Source organism: Quercus robur, chromosome 12, assembly GCF_932294415.1.
Source record: "Quercus robur chromosome 12, dhQueRobu3.1, whole genome shotgun sequence".
Classification (NCBI taxonomy): Eukaryota; Viridiplantae; Streptophyta; class Magnoliopsida; order Fagales; family Fagaceae; genus Quercus; species Quercus robur.
In genome coordinates, this window is record NC_065545.1 from 13,570,693 (window position 1) to 13,592,502 (window position 21,810).

General features: G+C 37.8%; 1 protein-coding gene and 1 long non-coding RNA gene across 2 annotated transcripts in view; one reads left to right on the forward strand and one right to left on the reverse strand.

Moving 5' to 3' along the window:
* LOC126710242 (putative receptor-like protein kinase At3g47110) overlaps positions 1 to 21,810 on the reverse strand; it is a 34,923-nt gene that overhangs the window by 8,393 nt on the left and 4,720 nt on the right. The gene's annotated exons all lie outside the window — the stretch shown is intronic.
* Positions 8,158 to 8,980, forward strand: LOC126710244 (uncharacterized). The gene is made up of 2 exons (XR_007649605.1): positions 8,158 to 8,250; positions 8,725 to 8,980. It is a non-coding gene; the product is annotated as an uncharacterized LOC126710244 (long non-coding RNA).

The following is a 21,810-nucleotide window of genomic DNA, read 5'->3' on the forward strand; positions in this document are numbered from 1 at the left end:
CTTTTTGTTATTTTCTATGAGCTTGTGTGAATGCTCTAATTGAACTCATGAATTTATTTATTTTTTCTATTAAATTGACAATGGGGTGGGGTAATTAAAATACATACCTTTTGCTATAAATAATAGAAAGTGTAATTTTTTTTCTTTGTTAAAAGATTGCTTAGAATATCTACTAAATATTAGCTGTTGCATCTGCAACCTCTATGCCCAACTTTCAAGGACATTGTACTTGAAGATATACCACTTAGGCCAATATATTCCATTAGTAAATATCAATTAAGTTACAAAACTTTTATAGAATTTATTAAAGAAAAATGCTATGTACACAATATTTTCACTACAAATCTTTAATGGTTTGTTGTTACTGGTTTTAATTTAAACTCCTACTATTTTTTTTTTATCACCAATAACAGCTAGTAATAACCTGTCTATTAGAATTTGTTGTGAAAATATTGTGAACATAAATTTCTTTTTATAATTTAAAAAGTTATTGGAGGGTAAAAGAACTTACCTGGATATTCAATGGTAAGAGGCTTCCGACAATAATGGACAAGTTTGGTGTGGGTGCTGTGAAAGATGTTCCATTCACCTTCATATCCAATTGAAGCCATGACTCAAGACTCTAGCCATGAGTCAACAAATAGTTTTCACGAAGCTGAGGTTCCATTCCATTATTTCCATACAAACTTGAAAATAACTTTTGCATGTAGTGTCATCCCTATTTTTGTTTCTTTGTAAGAAAAATTGATCAATTTCTTATTAAATTTAATGCACTGAGTGATTATCATTCTTATTTGTTATTGTTATAATTACTATTAAATAAATCAATAAGAAAGAGAGCTTGATGGCCCAGTCACTATTCTTTTTCAGTCCTAAAAGCTGTTAGCCTTACAAAATCAGCCCATCCAACTTATAAAAGTAGCCCATGAAGAATAAAATTATTTCATGTAATTCCTTATTTTTTTTTCATATTAAGAATGAAATTTGTGACACTTTACTAATTGCACCATTGATTTGCATCTTTTAATAGACTAGTGTATTTCAATGTATTAAAAAATTGGTTTTATGATTTTTTTTTTCATACTTTGGTCTCCTATTCACATTAGCTCATGAAATTTTTTTTTTTTTTTTTTTTTTTATCTATTTTAACAAAAGAAACCTACTTTTTTATTTTATTTTATTTTACATATTCACTTTTCGAAAACACCTCACATCAGATTATTTATTTTACACTATATTTCTTTAAAATATTAATTTTTCTTGATTTTTTTGTTGTTGTTTCTCTTTCTTCACCAATAATTACAACCACCATCCACTTTCTTCCTTCATCCTTGGTTTACGTAAAGAAAGAATAAAAAAATTAAATACAACATGAATAATGCTAGTGTAAATTTACATGAATATTGTAGTAATAATATATTTTTACACAATTTTGCATAGTTTGATGTGAGTGAATTTTGGGTTTGGTTGGCTAAAATGTGATAAATTTTCTATTATACAAGCTCTGATGTGAGTGCTTTAAGACTCTAAATCCTGGTTCCATCCTTACATGAGAGTGACGCATGTCATCTTACTATTGTTGGTTCAACGAAGTTTGTATCCAAATTTTGTCCTATGACTAAAAATATATGTGGATGATTTCTCTAGATCATATACAATGAAGAAAAATTATCTGTTCGCAATAAAAATTAGCTTTTAAGTAAATGACCTTTTCCAGATAAATCATAAAAGGAAAAGTAAGATGAGTCTATTACCTGCATTTATCATATGATAAAGTGTCACAATATCTCCACCAGCACAAAATGCCTTGCCATTGCCCTTCAGAGAATGCAAAACAATGTTTAAGATTTTAACTAGTTCTTGAGCAAAAAATAATCACAATTAAACTTTATCTTTCCCTCTATAAATATTACATGTAAATGAATCCAATATCTGATAATAGCATAGATGTTTTTTTTCCCTTCATTGCCACAAAACCAATATCTGGATTATTTTCCCAAGATGTATACAACTTTTGCAATCTAGCCCCCTAGAAACCAAAGACAACTCATTAAAAGACAGATAAATGTTTCTAGTTGGTAATACAGAACAACACAAACCCATAAAACAAAATCAAAGAACATAAATTTTAGCCACTAGGGAGAAAAACAATAAGTCTACTTGCACAATAAAGTCCACAACTTTTTTTCACAATAGTTGAATTTGCAAGTTGTAACGTACAAATCATAATTTGCCATCTCAACAAGTTGTGAATTTAGTTGTGTCTCTAGCTTTAGTCAGAGCAAACTCAAGCCATATAACTATGCATAATAATAGTTATCAGTTTAAACACCATAAAAACAATAACCCAAGTAAGGTTTTCAATTGAACCAATTGGAGGGTATATAACAACACACATACATAAAATTATACAATTGGAGTAAACCCAATTACACATAATGATTCTCAACCAAACACCATAAAAACAAAGACCCAGAAAACAAATCTTTCATCTGAACCAATCTTACAAATTGGGTACCAACCCAATAGCCAAAAACACAAAAACACACAAAGTATCTTGTAAAAAACACACCATTGCAGTACTACGACAATTGAGCACAAAAGGCCTGTTTAGAATTGCTGTTCTAGACCAAGCTGCCTTAAACCTCTACATCATTTAGCTCACCCACTCTTTCAAATTCTGCTCCAACACAACACAATCCAAGCTCTCTACTCTCTAGTGATAAATTGATAATAAACAATTCTGAGAAAAAATTAAAAAAAAAAAAATGAGAAGAAGAATAGGAGAAGAAGAAAAATGCTAAAATATTTTTTTTATCCTTAAACATTTAGTTAAAAGTTTTTTTTATCCTTAAATTTTAAAATATTTAATTTTCAACCTTAAACTTTGCAAAACATTCTTTTTTAAGTCCTTGTGTCTATGACAGTTTTATTTTACCTGGTTAATACAGTATTGACATAATATCTTATTTGGACTAAACTATTTTATTTAAAATAAATTATGGTATTGGCACACTACACATGTGATAACAACTTTTTCAAAAGGATGAAATTACCCTCATTTTGAGAATGAATTATTTTTGGTAGTTTATTTGCATAATGTGAAATAAAAAGTTAAAAATTAGCTTATTTTTAAAAAATGAAAACTTATTTACACTTTTAGTATAATGGTCACTTTACAAGTACAAATCTTTAAGAGGGAGTTTCACACACATATACATTTTTTTTTTTTTTTCTGAGAAATCAGACACATATACGTTTAGATTATTTTAGAGTAGAATTTATATCTTATATATAAAAATAAAAACTAAAACTTATACTATTTTTGAAATAAAGCAAAAACAAAAGAATAGTTTGGGACCACAAATAATAGATAATTTAAGCTTATAATTGGTTACCAAAATCACTTGTCCCCTTCGCAAAAAAAAAAAAAAAAAAAAAAAAAAAAAAAAAAAACCGTACCATAAAAATTCGAGTCAATATAATTCTTATGTAAGGCCATTCTATCCAACTTTCCTTGCTACCTCTTGCATTAGGCAAAACACAATAAACCTTCATTCCACGACATTAAAACCCCAATGTACAACCCCCTCATAGCCACACCCTTAACCAGCAAGCTCAAAGGAGTGTTATTCTCTCAAACCTAATTACCATAATAATTTAGAAGTGATATAAAAGAATAAGTATAGAGACACATACACACTCAAATTCACAACATGCTTAAGTGTCACAATGTGAATATTACACCTATTTTTTTAGCAAGTACATGTGGTGTTATGTGTAAATATTGAAATTTAATTACAAGTTGACACCCAATGAAAGTATTGGTCACTGGTGCTGTAGGCATGCTAGCTCAACCTGATATTCTATTTTATTTTTCTTGGTCCTCTTGTTATCATCATGAGACTCAATATTAGAAATTTGAATGCCTTTTATATTATTATATTTTTGTTGAATTTTTGAAACAGTCATCTAAAGTTTCATTCAAATTGGCAAATATGAATGTTCTCCAAATGTCAAACCCCAAAATTTCCAATTTTGTATGATTGCTTAATCTAAATTTTCAATTTTGTATGATTGCTTAATCTAAATTTGCTTGTATGCCTGTGGATACTTGTTGTTTTTTGGTTTCATTCTTTTGGTATCTTTAACTCATATAGATATCATTTATTGGTTTGTTAGAATCAATAATTAAATGATTAAATTCACTCTTTCCTACTTGCTTAACCTATTAAGGCAAATGGTAATTTACGAGGTTTCTCCTTCATGAGAGTTAAAGTCAAAATTGACCACAATTGTTAATAAGTGAAATTTATGGAATTTGTTGCTTTGTATTTTCTATAAACATGTTAAAATCATCGTCCAATTTTTCATTATTTTTTGTCTCAATTTTTGTTAAATATTATCTACAAAAAAGTATTTTAATTATTTTTCTCCAAATTTATCCTTAACTACATTTGAAAATCCTATTTTCTATTCAGTTTATGACTTCCTGCACTACTGTTCTGTGATGTAATTCTTAATGAAACTATTTAAATATGTGGTTTTCTTTGAAGACGAGTTTAATTGCCATTTCTGATTTCTGTAGATAATCTAAAGAAATCCTAAAAATTGTAACTGTTTTGTTGTTGAAATAATCATTGTATTATCTTATACATTGTAGTATTTTTTGAAATAGTTGGAAAGAATGAGAATTGAAAAAAAAAAAGCTTGATTTATATCAAGATGACTGTTGTCATTATGTAAAGGAGAAAGTGCATTTGATTTTCAATTCTATAGGTTTGGTATTCTTTCTTCTAGACATGATAATATATAGTTTGTGTATCTGTAGCTCAAAATTTTGATTTTGTCCAATAGGGCAAATAGGTTATGCCATTGCTCTAATGATTGCAAGGGGAATCATGCTAGGTTTTGATCAGCCTGTGATTCTGCACTTGCTTGATATCGCACTGGCAGCTAAAGCCTTGAATGGGGTAAAAATGGAATTGCCTGATGCTGCCTTTCCTCTTCTGAAAGGTATGTCTCTTATCTTGAGAACTAACTCTAGGTAGACAGAACTATACTCTCCCCTGAGGTTTCTTAAATTGTCATGAACATGGTTCAATAGAGGTGCATGCTACCATGGATGTCACTAAATCTTGTAAAGATGTCAATATTGCTATTATGCTTGGTGGATTCCCCCGGAAGGAAGGTATGGAAAGGAAGGATATGATGTCTAAGAATGTGCCTATTTACAAGGAACAGGCTTCGGCCTTGGAGAAGCATGCTGCCTTAGATTGTAAGGTGATCCCATAAATTCACTTGAGTGTGTAGATTTAAGATTTTAGGGACACCCACACAGCCACACTCAGTTTGGAATATTATCAGTTCACATTTACATAGATTTGTATTTTTTGTATATATGGCTCCATTTACTTTAAAAATTAAAAGTCATGAAACTGGATGTTCTGAGATGTTTTGAAGTTTAAAAAGAGGAGACATATTGGTTCTATTGATGCTAATTGAATTCATTGGATAAGATTGATGCTAATGGATCTGAGACTTTTTTTAGGATTTTATTTATTTATTTATTTGTATTTAACGAAAATTTTTCTGAGGTATTTCCTTTTCTTACTTGATTGTGAAGTTATTTCCCTTCCTTCTTTAATTTAATTTCACTACAGTAGACAGGTTGATCTTAAAATTTTTTGGAATTTTTACTTCCAATGCTTCGTGTTGACTACAAGCATATCTCTGTTACTTTGCTCGGTACAAACTCAAAGTAGTCTTTAAGTGCTGATTCTTAGGTTTTATCCCTCTCTCCACATCTTGGCCTTGATTCAAGGGTTTTATCCTGTTTGTTTTTATTTTACTTCCCAAAAACACATTCCCATTGAAAACTGGTTGTCTTGCTCTTGCACCACCTATAACTAGATGCCCTCTAGGCCATGATAAAAATTAGTGAATAAAAAAAACTAATGATTTTAGCATCCTGTTCCATTATTATTAGCTTGTAATAATATGTCCCCGTACATTCCTTATCTCGCTATCATTTCCTGTCCATACTCTTTGGCATGGTTTGTTGCTTCTTTTAGTTGTAATTGCTCTATAGCATGCCTTTTGGCATGTCCTCTGACCATTACCTGCTTTGGTAATTGATACAATCTGAATGTCTATATCTTGGTTAATGTTGCTATTTTAAGTTACATCCTGAAGGGACACTTGTGCTCAAATTAGTAATATTGCTAAGCTACCTAATTTAGAGTCCCTTTACATCATAAGAATAATTGATCAAACATTCTTTATATTGCATGAATTATACTACTTCCCTAGAAAGAAAAATCTTTCAGTCATCAGAGAGCAATGTTTGTCCTTTCTTTCCAGATTGAAGAAGTATGTGTATCCGAACTACTAGTTCTCTAGCCCCCTCACTCACTCTGAAAATGGAAGAACAAGAAGTTGCCATGAAAATGCACCACTCAAGCAAATCTTGAATACACTAAATATTTATGTTTGTTTCTTTTGATCCTCTCAAATCTTGTCTCTATGTGCTATCGTTGACAACATAATTGTGCATTTTCGAGTCTAGTTTCCAACTTATTAATGAACATATTCAATGAAAACCAGATTTCCTATGTCTGATTCCAACTTATTTATAATCAATCATATTGTCAGATTTCTAACAATTACAAATGTTGAAAGATTGAAATCTTTAAAGAGTTTTTTTTTTTTTTTTTGGAGAAGAATATTGTTTCCTACGTTGATGCCCTTTCATTGCTTTATTATGCAGGTGCTAGTTGTTGCCAACCTTGCAAACACCAATGCTCTCATCTTGAAAGAATTTGCTCCCTCAATCCCAGAGAAAAACATCACATGCCTAACACGACTTGATCATAACAGAGCATTAAGTCAAATAGTTGAGAGACTAAAGGTTTATGTTACTGATGTCAGGAACGTAATCATCTGGGGCAATCACTCTTCAACTCAATATCTGGATGTCAATCATGCGACTATCACCACCACAAATGGAGAGAGACTAGTCAAAGAACTTGATACTGACGATCATTGGTATCTCAAAATATCCAACATGTTTATTTTTTGCCACTTTCACATGTTTAAATTATTTGGAGACATAGGTTGATAAAGTACCTTTAAGTATTTAAATGGGAGGTAGTGCAGGCATACAGTTCAATCCTCCAAATTTAGACCACCTACATACCATGATACTATTTGTCCTAAAAGATTAAGTTCTTAGGAAATGGTGAATTTAATTATTTAACAATTTTTTTTGGGAAAAAAAAATTATGGATTCTAGTAATTGTAGCAATCCCTCCCCTCAAGATAAATAGTGATTGATCATCTATGAAGACAAAATTGCTCCAGTGAATTTATGGCTCTCCTTAGATTACCATGCTTCTTTTAAGCAATAGCTTGGGGTGCATTGTCAATTAGTACCTACATGCCATTTACCTAACCCAGGGATCCCAATCTTTAGGGTGTAGGTGGTAACAATTTTTATACCTGAGTTTGTAATTATCAAAAAGCAAACTTATTCTTAAATTTGTCTTGCACCCTATTAGAGCATCTGCAACAGTTGGTGTAAATAGAAAAAGATGTGAAATTTACACATTTAAGTCCCAAAACTACCCACATCAATCCTACTATATTAGGACCTTGCTTTATATTTTTGAAAAGTTATTGAACTCCAAAGTTTTAGGTTGGTGTTGGGTACATTTGGGTGCATGTTGAATATTTAGGATGCAACTCTTTGTTGGGTCTTCAACAACATAGTTATGTTGACCATCTTCACATCTCTATGCATCCTTGTCAGGCTATTTACTTTGCTTCCCTTTCTGTTATTTGTTTATTTAAATTTTGTCTGTCATATGTTAAAAAACGAGTTCATCAACACTGTACAGCAGCGTGGCGCAACCATTAGCCATTATCAAGGCTCGGAAAGCATCAAGTGCATTGTCCGTTGCAAGTGCTACTTGTGACCATATGTGTGATTGGGTTCTTAGGACTCCCAAGGTTGATGATCTTTCATCTCAAATAGCATTTGGTCATGCAAAACTTATTTGCTTTTTATATTTTTCCCTTTTTTTTTTTTAATAATTATTATTATCTTTTGTAAATTTTCCTTTGGCTTTGTAATCCAGGGAACATAGGTTTCCTTAAGAGTGTATTCTGATGGTTCTTATGGGATACCAAAGGATATTATTTACTCTTTTCCTGTTAAATGTGAGAAAGGAAAATGGTCAATTGTGAAGGGTAAGTTCTGTGGCTTCTATATGTTGTAAATGTTACTTCTTTCCTTAAGAGTTGAATTGCTAATATTTTTGAAGCTACAAATCACTAGAATCTACATAGAGGAATATAGGCTGTTTGTCAATTATGTATTAGATCTAAATAATGGTTTCAGAGCAAAGCTAGTGGTTGAAGAGAGCAAGGATATATATTTGGAATATATGGACTATAAGTCTATAACAATGAAATGCACAAAGCTCAGAACTCACAGTTACAGATGAGCAATCAACGATGATACAAAACGAGGGCTAAGAGTAATACAATTGAGGATTCATGAATGAATAGTTGTAATTATGATAGCCTACTATACTTTTGTGTTAGCAGTTAGCATGTTATATATTCTAAAATGCTGTGAAAAATGGTCCAAATGTTTTAATATTACTTGAATGAGACTATTTCAGTGCACTCAGTGTTTGGAACTTGTTTACGCATTGGCAGGGCTCAAGATCAATGTCTTCTCAAGGGCAAAGATGGATGCAATAGCCAAAGACCTCATTGATGAAAAAGAAGTTGCCCATTCATGCCTCAACTAACAATGAACCCATCTTCCCTTGGAAAATAATGAAGAAGACTTGATAATGCTTGAAAAGAAAAAGGGATTTCCAATTTCCATCCTAACTTTATGTACAAATTTTATCAGTCGCTTATAAGCTTTGGAACAATGATAGAACAAGATATGTCGTGATTTATCTTATTTCATGTGTTGGCAAAAGTGTAGACTAGTTCACCAAGCACCTCCTCTAATCCAATAATCAGTTCCATGTTACTACTCATATGTTTTCTGTGCGCGCCAGAAATGAAATTATTGGGCTTAACCTCACTTGGGCTCACAACTTATTTATAAAGTGGGCTTTAGAATTTCCTACTTTGGGTCATTCTCGGCACAGAGACTCAAAGTAATATCTTCTCTCTCTCTCTCTCTCTTAATAACTCTTTTTCTCCCTTTTTTCTGAACCCCCTTTCTTCCCCAACTTCTCCTATTTATAGCTCTAAGTTAGTGGGGAGATCATGATTACTTTCATTGTTAGTGCAATTGAAGGTCCAATATTATCTGTTGTAAGTGGATGCTTAGGTGAGAGTGGAATGTTGAGATTATGGCTTTGGAACTTGGTTCCAACTCAAGAGAATATGCCCGGTAGTGATGTTTCTTGGAAACTGCCAAGCACCCTATGGTATGTCTGGATTCTAGTCTTTCTTTGTTGTTTGGGCAATTTACGTCGAGCACTGGTTAGGGGATGAGATTCAGACTTGTAGTTTATGAGGGTAGAATAAAGCAGGGATTTGAAAAATGGGGCCGTGCTACCGAGCCTGAATCCAAGGCCCAATTGGATCTGGGAACCTCAGTGCCGTACATTAGCCCCCCCTTGATTCATGCCTAGCTACCGGGAAGAATCAAGGAATCGACCAGGCATTTTTGTTTCAAGAGCCTGACAGTTAGGAATTCATGCGGTTACGGCATCCCATTAATGCTTTTCTCAAAAGACGCGCTATTCCGAAGCGCCAAGTTCAGTTGTCATTACTACCTGACGGTTCGTGAATCGAGGCGACGCGCGTGTCGGTTATCATTGGCATTCGTAGGGTTTTTTTTTTGTGAATCGTGCCCATTTATTGCATATTAAACGTTTCCTTGTCCTCTTTTGCTCCTATAAATAGTTCTCCTCAGATCATTCTTTCACTTTTTCACTTCCTACTTCCTGAGCTTACTCTCTGCCGATCATTCATTTGAGCGCTTACTCACCAGCCCAGAGACCCTTCCTTCCTTAGAGCTCAAAGTAAGTTCTCTACCCTCTCCTTTTACTTCAACTTCTTTCTACGAGTTCCTTCTCTTAGTATTAGATTTCAAAATGGGTTATTCTTTTCTTCTGGATACCCCAGCATCTTTGGCCATCTTTAGGCAAAAGTTTGATATCCCCGATGACGTGGAAGTGGCTTACTGCCATGAGAGCGAAATTGCTCTCCACAGAGGGCATGGTACAACTTTCTTTCACTTAATGGCAATTCTAGAGGGCGGGATTAGGTTCCCCGTGGACTCTCTTTTGGTCAACACACTTAGGAACTACGGGCTGTGCCTCGACCAGCTCCCACCTAATTTTTACCGGGTAGTTAGTTGCGTCAGTAGGTTGAATCACACATTTGATTTACAGTTGGATTACCATGATATAAACCACATGTACAGTCTTTGTGGGAATAAAACTTCCAATTATTACTTAAAAACTAGGGATAATCGGGTACGACTGATATCATGCCTACCTGTTTCAAATAGGAACTCGACTGGGGAGTTTGTCCGGGTGTGCGGCAATTGGTTTGTAGGAGAGATTCCCTGCCCCCTCTCACAGCGTGAAGTGGGTTCGTACCGATGTTTGACTTGACCATTTTTCTGATTGAAGTAGTTTTTTCTTACTGGTTGCTGATATTATGTCTCGTTCTTTTGCAGAGGGTAAACTGTTCAAACCGGACGTTAGGATAGTTCACGTCAGGGACTTGAATTTCATCCTTCGGTCCGAGATATTTGTGCATTGGGATGGATAGCTCTGAGCATCACATTTGATCCTCGGGGTCGAACTAGTTTATTCTACCTGGCAGTCTTTCAAACAGGCACTATTAGTTGACAGCCCCTTTTGTCGTACATAGATGTTTGGCACGCGAATTTTCTACCGCCGAAGCTTACGGTCGGCGAGGCGAGGGAATTGGGCAAGTGATACACCTACCCGGACGAGCTAGTGCCACTGCGGGACGAGTCTACGGTGCGTGTGTCTCGGCATCTCCGAGAGTTAGCCCACGAAGCTATCCAAGAAGAAATTCCTGTTCAAGAACCTGCTCACCCCGAGGACCTTGTTGAACCTGAGGCTCCTGTAGAGGAAGCCGAGCATTTTGCAATTGACGTAACCGACTTGTCAGCCACTGATTCCTTTCTCGGCAAAGACATGGTGACCTGGAAGACCATGACCATTGACCGCTTTGTAACCGGTGCGTGACAAGCCATGCAGCCCCCACCCTCTTAGAGCCAAACACAGGTGCCTCCCCCTCCACCCCCTCCTCAAGCTGGACGAGTTCGAAAAAGGTAGAGGGTTGCTGATCAGCTGCCTACGAGTCCGGGAGGTGTAGCAACTCGGACTCCTCCCCGACCAACTGGAGGTATTGTCATCCATGAGCTACAAACCTAGGTTGAGCTGGGTGTTGCATCCTCCTCTCAAGCTGCGCCGACCTGGAAGCCTAAGTTTCTTCTGGACGGCAAGCCTCTGCCTTCAACTGCTTGTGTGCGGATGTGGGAGAAAGGCGAGGGGGACCGTATTGCTCAGACCTTGGCCACGGGTTTCTTTCTGCCCGATGACGTACATGCCTTTGAAGAAGGATCAGAGGAGTCCATGGGGCGTAGGCTATAGTGGCATACTGCCGCGGTAATTCTCTACTTGTCAATTACTTTTTGTCCTCTTCATTTCGTTGCCGTGCTAATTTCTGTTTTTGTTAGGCTGCTCAATTGGCCCATATTTTAGATGGTCATGTAAAGGAGCTTGCCAAGGAGGCTGATCGGGAGAGGGAGGCACAGGAGACAGCTGCCAAAACAGCTAAGGAAAAAATAAAGGCAGTTGATATTGCCGAGAAGAAGGCTGCTGCTGCGGAGAAGAATAGAGCATTGGCGAAGAAGAGGTCCGCGGAACTCTTGGCTAAGTAGAATGAGACAGATGTTAAGCTGGCCGAGGCAATTAGCTTAAACATGGCCCGAGCCAAGGAACTTGCTGACCTGAGGGTGGCTTTGGAGGCTTGCGAAGAGAAATGGTACAACGAAGGGTTTGTTGATGTTGAGAATTCCGCAGAGCCAATTGTGAACCAAGCTCGAAGGTAGGGTTTTGAGACCGGGTGGTTTGCTGCTCTGCAGATTTTAGGGGTCCTCGAGAATTCCCCTCTGAGAGATCCCAGCCAGATTCCCTTCCCGAGCTCAAACGCTGCCGTGCAGGATCCCCCGGTGTCCATTGAAGAGGAGGAAACAGCAAGTATGAGGGAGCTGGTGGAACAGATCGACGCACATGTAGAGCCGGATGAGACGGAAGCCACTAGCATCCCGAGTGCCCAAGATCAGTTCGGTGGGGACCTGCACTTTCCCGTGGCCGACCAGCAGCAGACCAAGGCAACAGATCAGACTGGACCCTTGGCTTGATTAAGTTAATTGCCGAACCGCTTTTCTGATGCTTTTACTTCTTTTTACTGCACTTTTTTACTATTTCTTTTTCGGTAAATTTTCCTATGTCACCAGGCTGTGGTGACTGAACAACTTATTTATTTCACAGGGATGACCCGTACACAGTTGCCAGGTTTTGGCGACGAGACATTAATTCTGCTTTTATGTTAACTTTATTTGGATGATTATTTATTCGTTGTATGTTTGTTTTGATCATGCCCGTGAGTGCTTTACTTTGATCTTTGGTGTTGCTTTTCTTCCCGTTTTTGTTGTTGCTACTTGTTTTTTTCGCATGTATGGCCGGGAATTGCCTGCACGGTGGGATAAATTGAGCCCCCATATATTGTGTGTTTATACATGTTTGCTTTCTTGAGAATATGAGCGGCGTGATGCCTTATACTTTGGCATAAGGTTTTCACCTGATCGGCAATTTTAATCGAACTGAGATCGGTGTTTCTGTCCTTAGAGTTTTTTGTAAGAATGATAAGGTTTCTACCTGCTCGGCGGTTTGGAACGAACCGAGAATGAAGTTTCTGTCCTTAACGTTTTTTTGTAAGAAAAAATAAGGTCTTCTAAGTAGTACGCCCCCGCGCCTGCAATGGTAGTAACTTTGTACGGTCCCTCCTACGTTTGAGCTAACTTCCCCACACCTACGTCCCGCATGTTTCCCATAACTTTTCTCAGCACCAAGTCTCCGGCACAGAATTCCCTACCTTTTACATCTCGGTTGTATCTTTGGGCAAGTCTCTGCTGATATTCCGCAAGCCGTATTGTTGCTGCTTCTCGACACTCTTCTAACCAATCCAAGTGCTCCAGCATTAAACCGTCATTTTGGATGGGGTCAAAGCCTGCGACCCGTGCACTGCACAAGTTTACTTCAGTCGGTATCACGGCTTCTGCCCCATACGTCAAGGAGAACGGGGTCTCCCCATGGACCTTCTGGGGGTTGTATGGTAAGCTCGCAAAACGTTAGGTAACTCTTCGGCCCACCTCCCCTTTGCCCCATCCAACCTTCTCTTCAACCCGTTCAAAATGGTCTTATTAACTGCTTCAGCTTGGCCGTTGCTTTGAGGATACGCCGGAGTAGAATATCTGTTCTTAATGCCGAGATCGCTGCAAAAGGTCCGGAAAGCTTTGCTGTCAAACTGTAGCCCATTGTCTGGTATCAGTGAGTCCAGCACCCCAAATCTCATGATTATGTTCTTCCATACAAACTTCATGTCCACATCCCGGATATTTGCCAGGGCCTCGGCTTTCGCCCATTTCGTGAAATAATCAACCGCCACCAACACGAATCGGCAGTTACCTATTGCTCGGGGTAATGGGCCGAGGATGTCTAGCCCCCATTGTGCAAACGGCCATGGACTGTTGACGAGGTTTAAACGACCTACCGGCTGGTGGATCATAGGAGCGTGTTTTTGGCATTGTTCACATTTCCGGACATATTCCGCTGCATCCTTCTGCATCTGCGGCCACCAAAATCCTTGAGTCATCGCTCTGTGTGCTAACAAACGCCCCCCAACATGACCACCACACACCCTATCATGCAGCTCGAACATAAGTTCATTTACTTTCTCGGGATGTAAGCATAAAAGGTACGGGCCTCCAAAAGACCTTCGGTATAATTTGCGATCTGCCGACAGCCAATATCGAGGAGCCACTTGACGAATCTTTTTAGCCTCTTTTTCATCATCCAGAACCTTATCCTCGGCTAAGAAGTCTATGATTGGGTTCATCTAGCACGGCCTGGTTGTTGAAACCACAGCCACATCAACCCCAGCTGAGTTACAGTTATCTTCCATATCGATACTTGGCTCCCTTATAAGTTCTATTTTGATAAGCTGAGGAACCTTCTCGGTAATTGACAAGGCCAACATGGCTAGTGAGTCAGCGTGTCTATTTTGTGCCAGGCCTACCTGGGCCACCTTCACTGTCCCGAACTTGCTAATGATTTGCTTAGCTGCGCTCAGATAGGCTTTCATTCGAGAGTCCCGAGCTTCAAAGCTTCCCAGGATCTGATAAACAACCAGTCAAGAATTTGAATAAATCTCTACATCCCTTGCGCCCAGGCACAAAACGGTCCTCAATCTGACAAGAAAGGCCTCGTATTCAGCCTCATTATTAGAGGCTTTGAATCCCAACCTGAAGGAATGCTCCAGTTGTATGCCCTTCAGAGTGATTATGACGATTCCAACTCCGACCCCCATAGCACTCGAAGCACCATCCACAAACATCTTCCACGGGCAATTCTCTACATTACAGATTATCTACCCGTCGTTCTTGGGGGAGAATTCTGCAATGAAATCAGCAAGAACCTGTCCCTTCACTGAGCTTCGCGGCCAGTACCTTATGTCAAAGGAACCTAGTCGAGTTCCCCACTTAGCTATTCGGCTCGTGAAGTCTGACCTTTTTAACAATGACTGTAGGGGATACTCGGTAAGGACGAACACAGTATGAGCTGGAAAGTAATGTGGTAGCTTTCTCGTTGTGTGCACCAGAGCCAACACTAACTTCTCCAAGGGCAGATATCTCGTCTCAGCATCTATCAAGGTTTTGCTTATGTAGTACACCGACTGCTGCACTCCTCGGTCCTACAGCAATACAGTGCTCACGGTGTGATCAAACACCGAGAGGTACATGAATAAATCTTCTTCGAAATTCGGGGCCGTTAACATGGGCGCTTGCGTCAGATACTCCTTCAGATCTCGAAAGGCCTTGTCACACTCCTCATCCCACTGAAATCCCTTCCATTTCTTCAGAAGTTGATAAAATGGTCTGCAGCGATTAGCAAATTTGGAGATGAACCGATTTAGTGCAGCTAACATCCCGGTTAATACTTGTACTTCCTTGGGATTGCTCGGCGGTTTGAGGCTATTCACGGCTTCTATCTGGTCGGGATTGGCCTCTATCCCCTGAGTAGAGATCAGATACCCCAATAACTTACTAGCCCCCACACCGAAAGTGCACTTCTCAGCATTCAGGCGCAACTTATGCTGCAGGAGTACCTCAAATACTCCCCGGAGATCTTCTATATGTCGTGGTTCCTATTTACTCTTTACCACCATATCGTCGATGTATACTTCTACCGTGCACCCAATTTTCTCTCGGAACATCCTTGTCATCATCCACTGGTACGTGGCTTCGGCGTTCTTCAACCCAAATGGCATTACTTTATAGTGATCGTTTGCATCTGGGGAAATGAATGTTGTCTTTTCTTTGTCCTCGGGTGCTAGGGCAATCTGGTGATACCCCTTCAAGGGGTCCAAGAAGCTTTTCCTCAGGTGTCCATATGGAACATCTACCAATTGATCAATCTTGGGCATTGAGAACGGATCTTTAGCACATGCCCGATTTAAGTCCATGAAATCCACACAAACCCTCCACTTGCCATTCTTTTTCTTCACTACCACTGTATTTGCTAACCATTCTGGGAAGAATACTTCTCCTATCACTCTTGCTTCTTTCAGCCTTTGGACTTCCAACTTGACCGCGTCAACATGCTCCTTCGATGCTCTTCTCGGCTTTTGCTTTTTCGAGGGAAATGATGGGTCCATGTTGAGCTTATGGACAATGAACTTGGGATCTACTCCGGGCACTTCGTATGGACTCCATGCAAAGACATCCACATTCTGCAAAAGGAATAACAACATTTCTACCTTATCTCGGTCTTTCATGCTCGTGCCTATTTGGAAATACCTGTCAGTGTTTGGAAAAATTTTAACCTTCAAAACCTCCTCGGCACAACTTGCCCCTACTTCTTCTCGGGGCTTCTGTAATTGCTATGAAGTTACTCCTTCGGTGGTTTCCTTTTGTTCAACCTGCTCGCCTTTCCACCTGACCGCGGCAACCAGACACTGCCTAGCCACTCGTTGGTTTCCTCGTACCACGACAACTCCATACTCGGCGGGAAATTTACCTTTCACATGCAGGGTGGACAGAACAACCTTTATCACGTGAATCCACGACCTTCCCAGGATTGCCGTGTACGGCGAGAACGATCTGACTACTATGAAGGTCACCATCACTTCCTTGCCTTCCATGTTCACCGAGAGAGAAATTTGACCTTTGGGAATTACCACTCTTCCGTCAAATGAGACCAGCGGCATATCATATTTCATTAAGTCCTGATTTTTTAATCCGAGCCCCTCAAATAAATCTGGGTACATTACATTAGCTCCGCTTCCTTGGTCTATCATCACTCTTTTCACTAAAAAGCTGCTTATCCGTGCTGTTACTACCAACGCATTATCATGAGGTTGGATCGTCCCCTTCAGATCTTCCTCGTCAAAAGAGATCACCAGCTAGCCAACTTTCATCCTTTTTTCGAGTGATTGTCCTTCTATGATGGTCACTGTTAACACTCTTCTGGTTGTGGCCGTACTCCTCGAGGCAGCGTGGATGACCTCAATTACTCCCAAAGGTGGTGGGAGGGGATTCCCTTTCTGCTGAGCACCCTGGCTGGCATCTCAGTTATTGGAATCCACTACGAACTCTTTCAAATACCCTGCCTTCACTAGTTGTGCCAGATGATCTTTTAATACCCGGCATTGCTCGGTGGTGTGTCCTTTATCTTTGTGGTATGTGCAGTATAAGTTTTGATTCCTCCGAAATGGGTTGCCCCCCATCTTGTTCGGCCACCTAAAGAACGTTTCGTTCTTAATCCGATATAAAATTTTGTGCACCAACTCTTTGAACGCCACATTCACTCCAATTTGTGCTTCTGGTTCATGCATCCTGAAATCCTTTTTTGGTATTGTTGGAAAAACGCCCTGCCGAGAGCGATCGAGCAACAGGGCCTTACCCTTATTCTGCAGCCGATCATCTTCGAGATGCTTCTACTCCTCAATACGCCTCATAAGTTGCCTCATATCCTCGGGAGGTCTTTTCGTCAGCGACTCCCATAGTTCAGAGTCTTCGAGAAGCCCCATCCTGAAGGTGTTTGCCGCAATCTTCTCATTGCCCCCACCGATTTCATTGTATAGTTCCCAATATCGACTGGCATAACTCCGAAGGGTTTCGCCGACCCTCATTTTTATTTCATGTGTTGGTAAAAGTGTAGACTAGTTCACCAAGAACCTCCCCTAATCCAATAATCAGTTCCATGTTACTACTCATATGTTTTCTGTGCGCGCCGGAAATGAAATTATTGAGCTTAACTTCACTTGGGCTCACAACTTATTTATAAAGTGGGCTTTAGAATTTCCTACTTTGGGTCATTCTCAGCATAGAGACTCAAAGTAATATCCTCTCTCTCTCTCTCTCTCTCTCTCTCTCTCTTTTAATAACTCTTTTTCTCCCTTTTTTTTGAACCCCCTTTCTTCCCCAACTTCTCCTATTTATAGCTCTAAGTTAGTGGGGAGATCATGGTTACTGTCATTGTTAGTGCAATTGAAGGTCCAATATTATCTATTGTAAGTGGATGCTTAGGTGAGAGTGGAATGTTGAGATTATGGCTTTGGAACTTGGTTCCAACTCAAGAGAATATGCCCAGTAGTGATGTTTCTTGGAAATTGCCGAGCACCCTATGGTATGTTTGGATTCTAGTCTTTCTTTGTTGTTCGGGCAATTTACGCCGAGCACTGGTTAGGGGATGAGATTCAGACTTGTAGTTTATGAGGGTAGAATAAAGCAGGGATTTGAAAAACGGGTCGTGCTACCGAGCCTGAATCCAAGGCCCAATTGGATCTAGGAACCTCGGTGCCGTACATTTTCATTGACTTTATATTATTTCATAAGTCCTAAAAAAAATCAAATTTATAAAGTTTTTTTTAGAAAAACTAATTTATTATAGGTCATATGACTAAGAATTTGAATTCACTTACCATTATGCTCGGCTAGAGCAGCCAACAAATTTTGATTAAATTATGTTTGATCTTATCTAAATAAAATCTAATTAAACTGTGTTTGATGATAAGAAATTGTAAAAAAAAAAATCGAAATTGTAAGTACTAAGTACTATTCAAGCAAGGCATTTTATTTTACAATTGGTTTGTGGGTTTCAGTTAACTCAACTAGTAAAATCTCTAATGGTTAAATAAAAGATTTGGGGTTCAATCCCCGCCTACACCAAAAACCAATTAGTGTCATGGTCTGTGATAAAGAATTATCACCAAGAGTAAACGCCAAATGTTGAAACTCTCTCTAAAAAAAAGTTTACAATTGGTTTAATTATGTCTTTTAACTAAACTAATTTTTTATTTTGGCCGTTATCCATGTTAGCAATTTCCATCTAAGAGATAGTGGCAAAGACTAAATTGACACGACATTGAAAGATTAAGGATCAAATTAACACAATTGAAAGGATATGGACCAATTGAAATATGGTGTAAAGTGTAGGGATCAAATACGTAATTTACCCTAGTAGTAATTTGTAGGCATTTATTATGATTATGCTTGTATGTGAAATTATACATTCTAATATTAGGCAAGTTTAACAAGTTTAAGTTTTGGACCATGTTTCTCTTCTCTTTTTTGGTGAGTACAGTTGTCTCCCTTTTGTGTCATAAGGTTTGTTTGGTTGGAAGGATGGAAAAGTAAGAGAATAGAAAACGGGGAGAGGATAGAAAAATTTTTAGTTTTCCTTCATGGTATTTGGTTTGAGAGTAGAAAAGTGGAGGGATAGAAAATATAGTTTGTATAAATTTACTTTCATGCCCCTAATAAATAAAAATAAAATAACAAATTAGAAAAAAAAATACGGATGAACCAAAAAAAAAAAAAAACCGACCAAATGAAAAGTATAAAAAGGACAAAAAAACTAAAGAAGAAATTTTTTTAAAAATAAGACAAAAAACTAAAGAAGGAAATTTAAAATATAAAATAAATAAATAAAGGAAACAATTGACATGTAACAAAAAATGACAAAATGAAAAAAAAAAAAAAAAAATAGAAGCCATGAAAAGTAGAAAACCTAGCATGTTGTAGTATGTGGGTGTGTTAGTCCAAACATTTTCTAACCTATTTCCTCCCCAATTTAGGGAGAAAACACCTGGGCTTCACCAATTTTTTTTCCTCTCCTTCTAATCAAACACCCACTAAAAACATTTTCTCTCTACTTTTCTCTCCTTTTTATTTCTATCCTCCCTATTTCACCTCCAACCAAATAGACCTTAGTACGGGAAGAGGAAACTATGCTAGTTCTTTGAGTGAAGAAGAAGAGGGTCAATGTAGTTCACCTCAAATCTTCGGGCAAAGTTCTCCTCATCTAAAAAAGAGGGTGTAACGGTGGATGTGAGTAATAAACATCAGAGGCAGATGCATCTTCACTTGGCTTTTCCATAATATAGAGGCGATGACTAGAACTTTTAAGCCACTGTGGAGAACTCATAGAGGGTTCCATGTTGAAGACTCACAAATTTTGTCACAACTTGCCCATGTGGCAAGTTGTAAGTGATGAAGTAGTGAACCTACTACTTTTACTTTATCATTCACTACTCGCCATGTGAGTAAGTTATGGCAAAGTTGTGATACTAGTATTATTTATATGCTATTGGTGTGGTAATCACTGACCCACCATCTTTATTCCATCACTCATAACTCACTACGTGGGCAAGTTGTGACAAAATTGTGGTACTAGCATTATTCATATGCTATTGGCATGGTAACCCACCCACGAAAGGAAAAACAAAATATGAATTATGAGTTGAGTAAAGGTTCTTTGAAAATGAAGGATAAATAATCTACAATTTGGTAGAGGAAGGCAATAGCAGGAGAAGGACAATGCAATATGATCTCAAGACTATAGAAGCTACATCAATGGAGGCCAGTTACCAACCCTGCCGAGAACAATGAGTTGTCTAGCTTGGAATTGTTATAAGCTTGGGAACCCATACAGATAGTTCAAAAGCTCGTTACTTTTTTACGAGCAAAAGATCCCATGATCGTGTTCTTATCAGAGACTTGGCCAAATGAAGCATGGCTGGTAAGAATAGGGTGTAGGTTGGGTTTTGATGGAAATTTTGTAGCTAAGGGTGAGACTCTAGGGGGAGGTCTGGTTCTCTTTTGGAAATCTGCCCTATCTATCTCTGTTGATTCCTACTCATTTGAATCATATAGATGTTATTGTAGATAAAGGCTCTGAGAATGCTTGGAGGCTCACTAGCGTGGGGTCAATACGAGTATAAATTTGATAACTTCTATTACTCTAATCAATAAAAAATCAATCGTAGGTTAGAGTTGGATTTCTATCTCAAATATTAAAATTTATATATTCTTAATAATTTGATTTGTCTAGAATTTTTGGGTTTCCCACCTTAGCGCAATAACACCCCAATCAATTCTCCTCCCCCATTATGTTATTCCTCTCTCCATCAAACTGCTTCATTTACCTCTTTAATAAAAAAAAAAATTACACATTTTTTGATGTTCTTTTTTTTTTTTTGGTTAAATTGAGATTAAATTAAATAGAATTAAAGATTACAAAGTCTAGAATAAGAAACACCCCAACCGTCAGCTAATAACTGGTACAAAATACAAGGAGAAGGATGTGAATACAAAACAAAACTATCACTTGAAGAATATTCTTCCTTGGCCAAAGGGTCCGCACATTAATTCCCTTCACAGTCGGCGTGGTGGATCCATGGATGTGAGTTTTTAAAATTTTTCTTAAATATTAATTTAATGCCTTCATGATTTTAGACTTCCCTCTTTAACACCTCTCCATCAATCTGGTTTATTTGCCTCATGACATTAATTTTCTGAGTACTGCAAGAATCACAAACTTTTTTACAAAAATTTCTACAAACTGTTGATGTGGTGAGTGGTTATTGGTAAATAAAAAAATAATATTAATGGTGGGCCTAGATGAAAACCAATAAAAAGTTGACTACATCACCATTTTGTAAAAATGTTATAAAATAGACATTTGTGGCAGTAGCATTACTCTAATTTTTTTTACCTTATTTTTCAGTCTTCTTCATTATTATAGCATTATTTCTTTTAACCTTGTTTTCATGCTTTTTCATTAATTTAATTATTTTTTTATTTTTTCCTTCTTCATTCTCTTTTATTGTTTCCTATTCCCCCCGCACCCCCCTCCCCCCAAAAACAAATTTCTCTTCTCTCTTTTATTTTCCTCTTACCAACCATTTATTAATTTTCCTACTCAATGGTGAGTAATTGATGCTTCAACCTCCTCTGCTTCCCCCAATTCAACTATTATTTTCTCCATCAAACCTAATAACATCAAATTTTTATTTCCTTATTTTCTTTCATTTATGACTTACTTGCATTGAATGACTCCTCCTATTCCCTACTTCCTCATTTCCAATACCTCTCCTTAAATGCCTCAGAAACACAAATGATTCTCAGCCAAAGGCCTTGTAGCTGAATTGGCACCTTCCCATGTA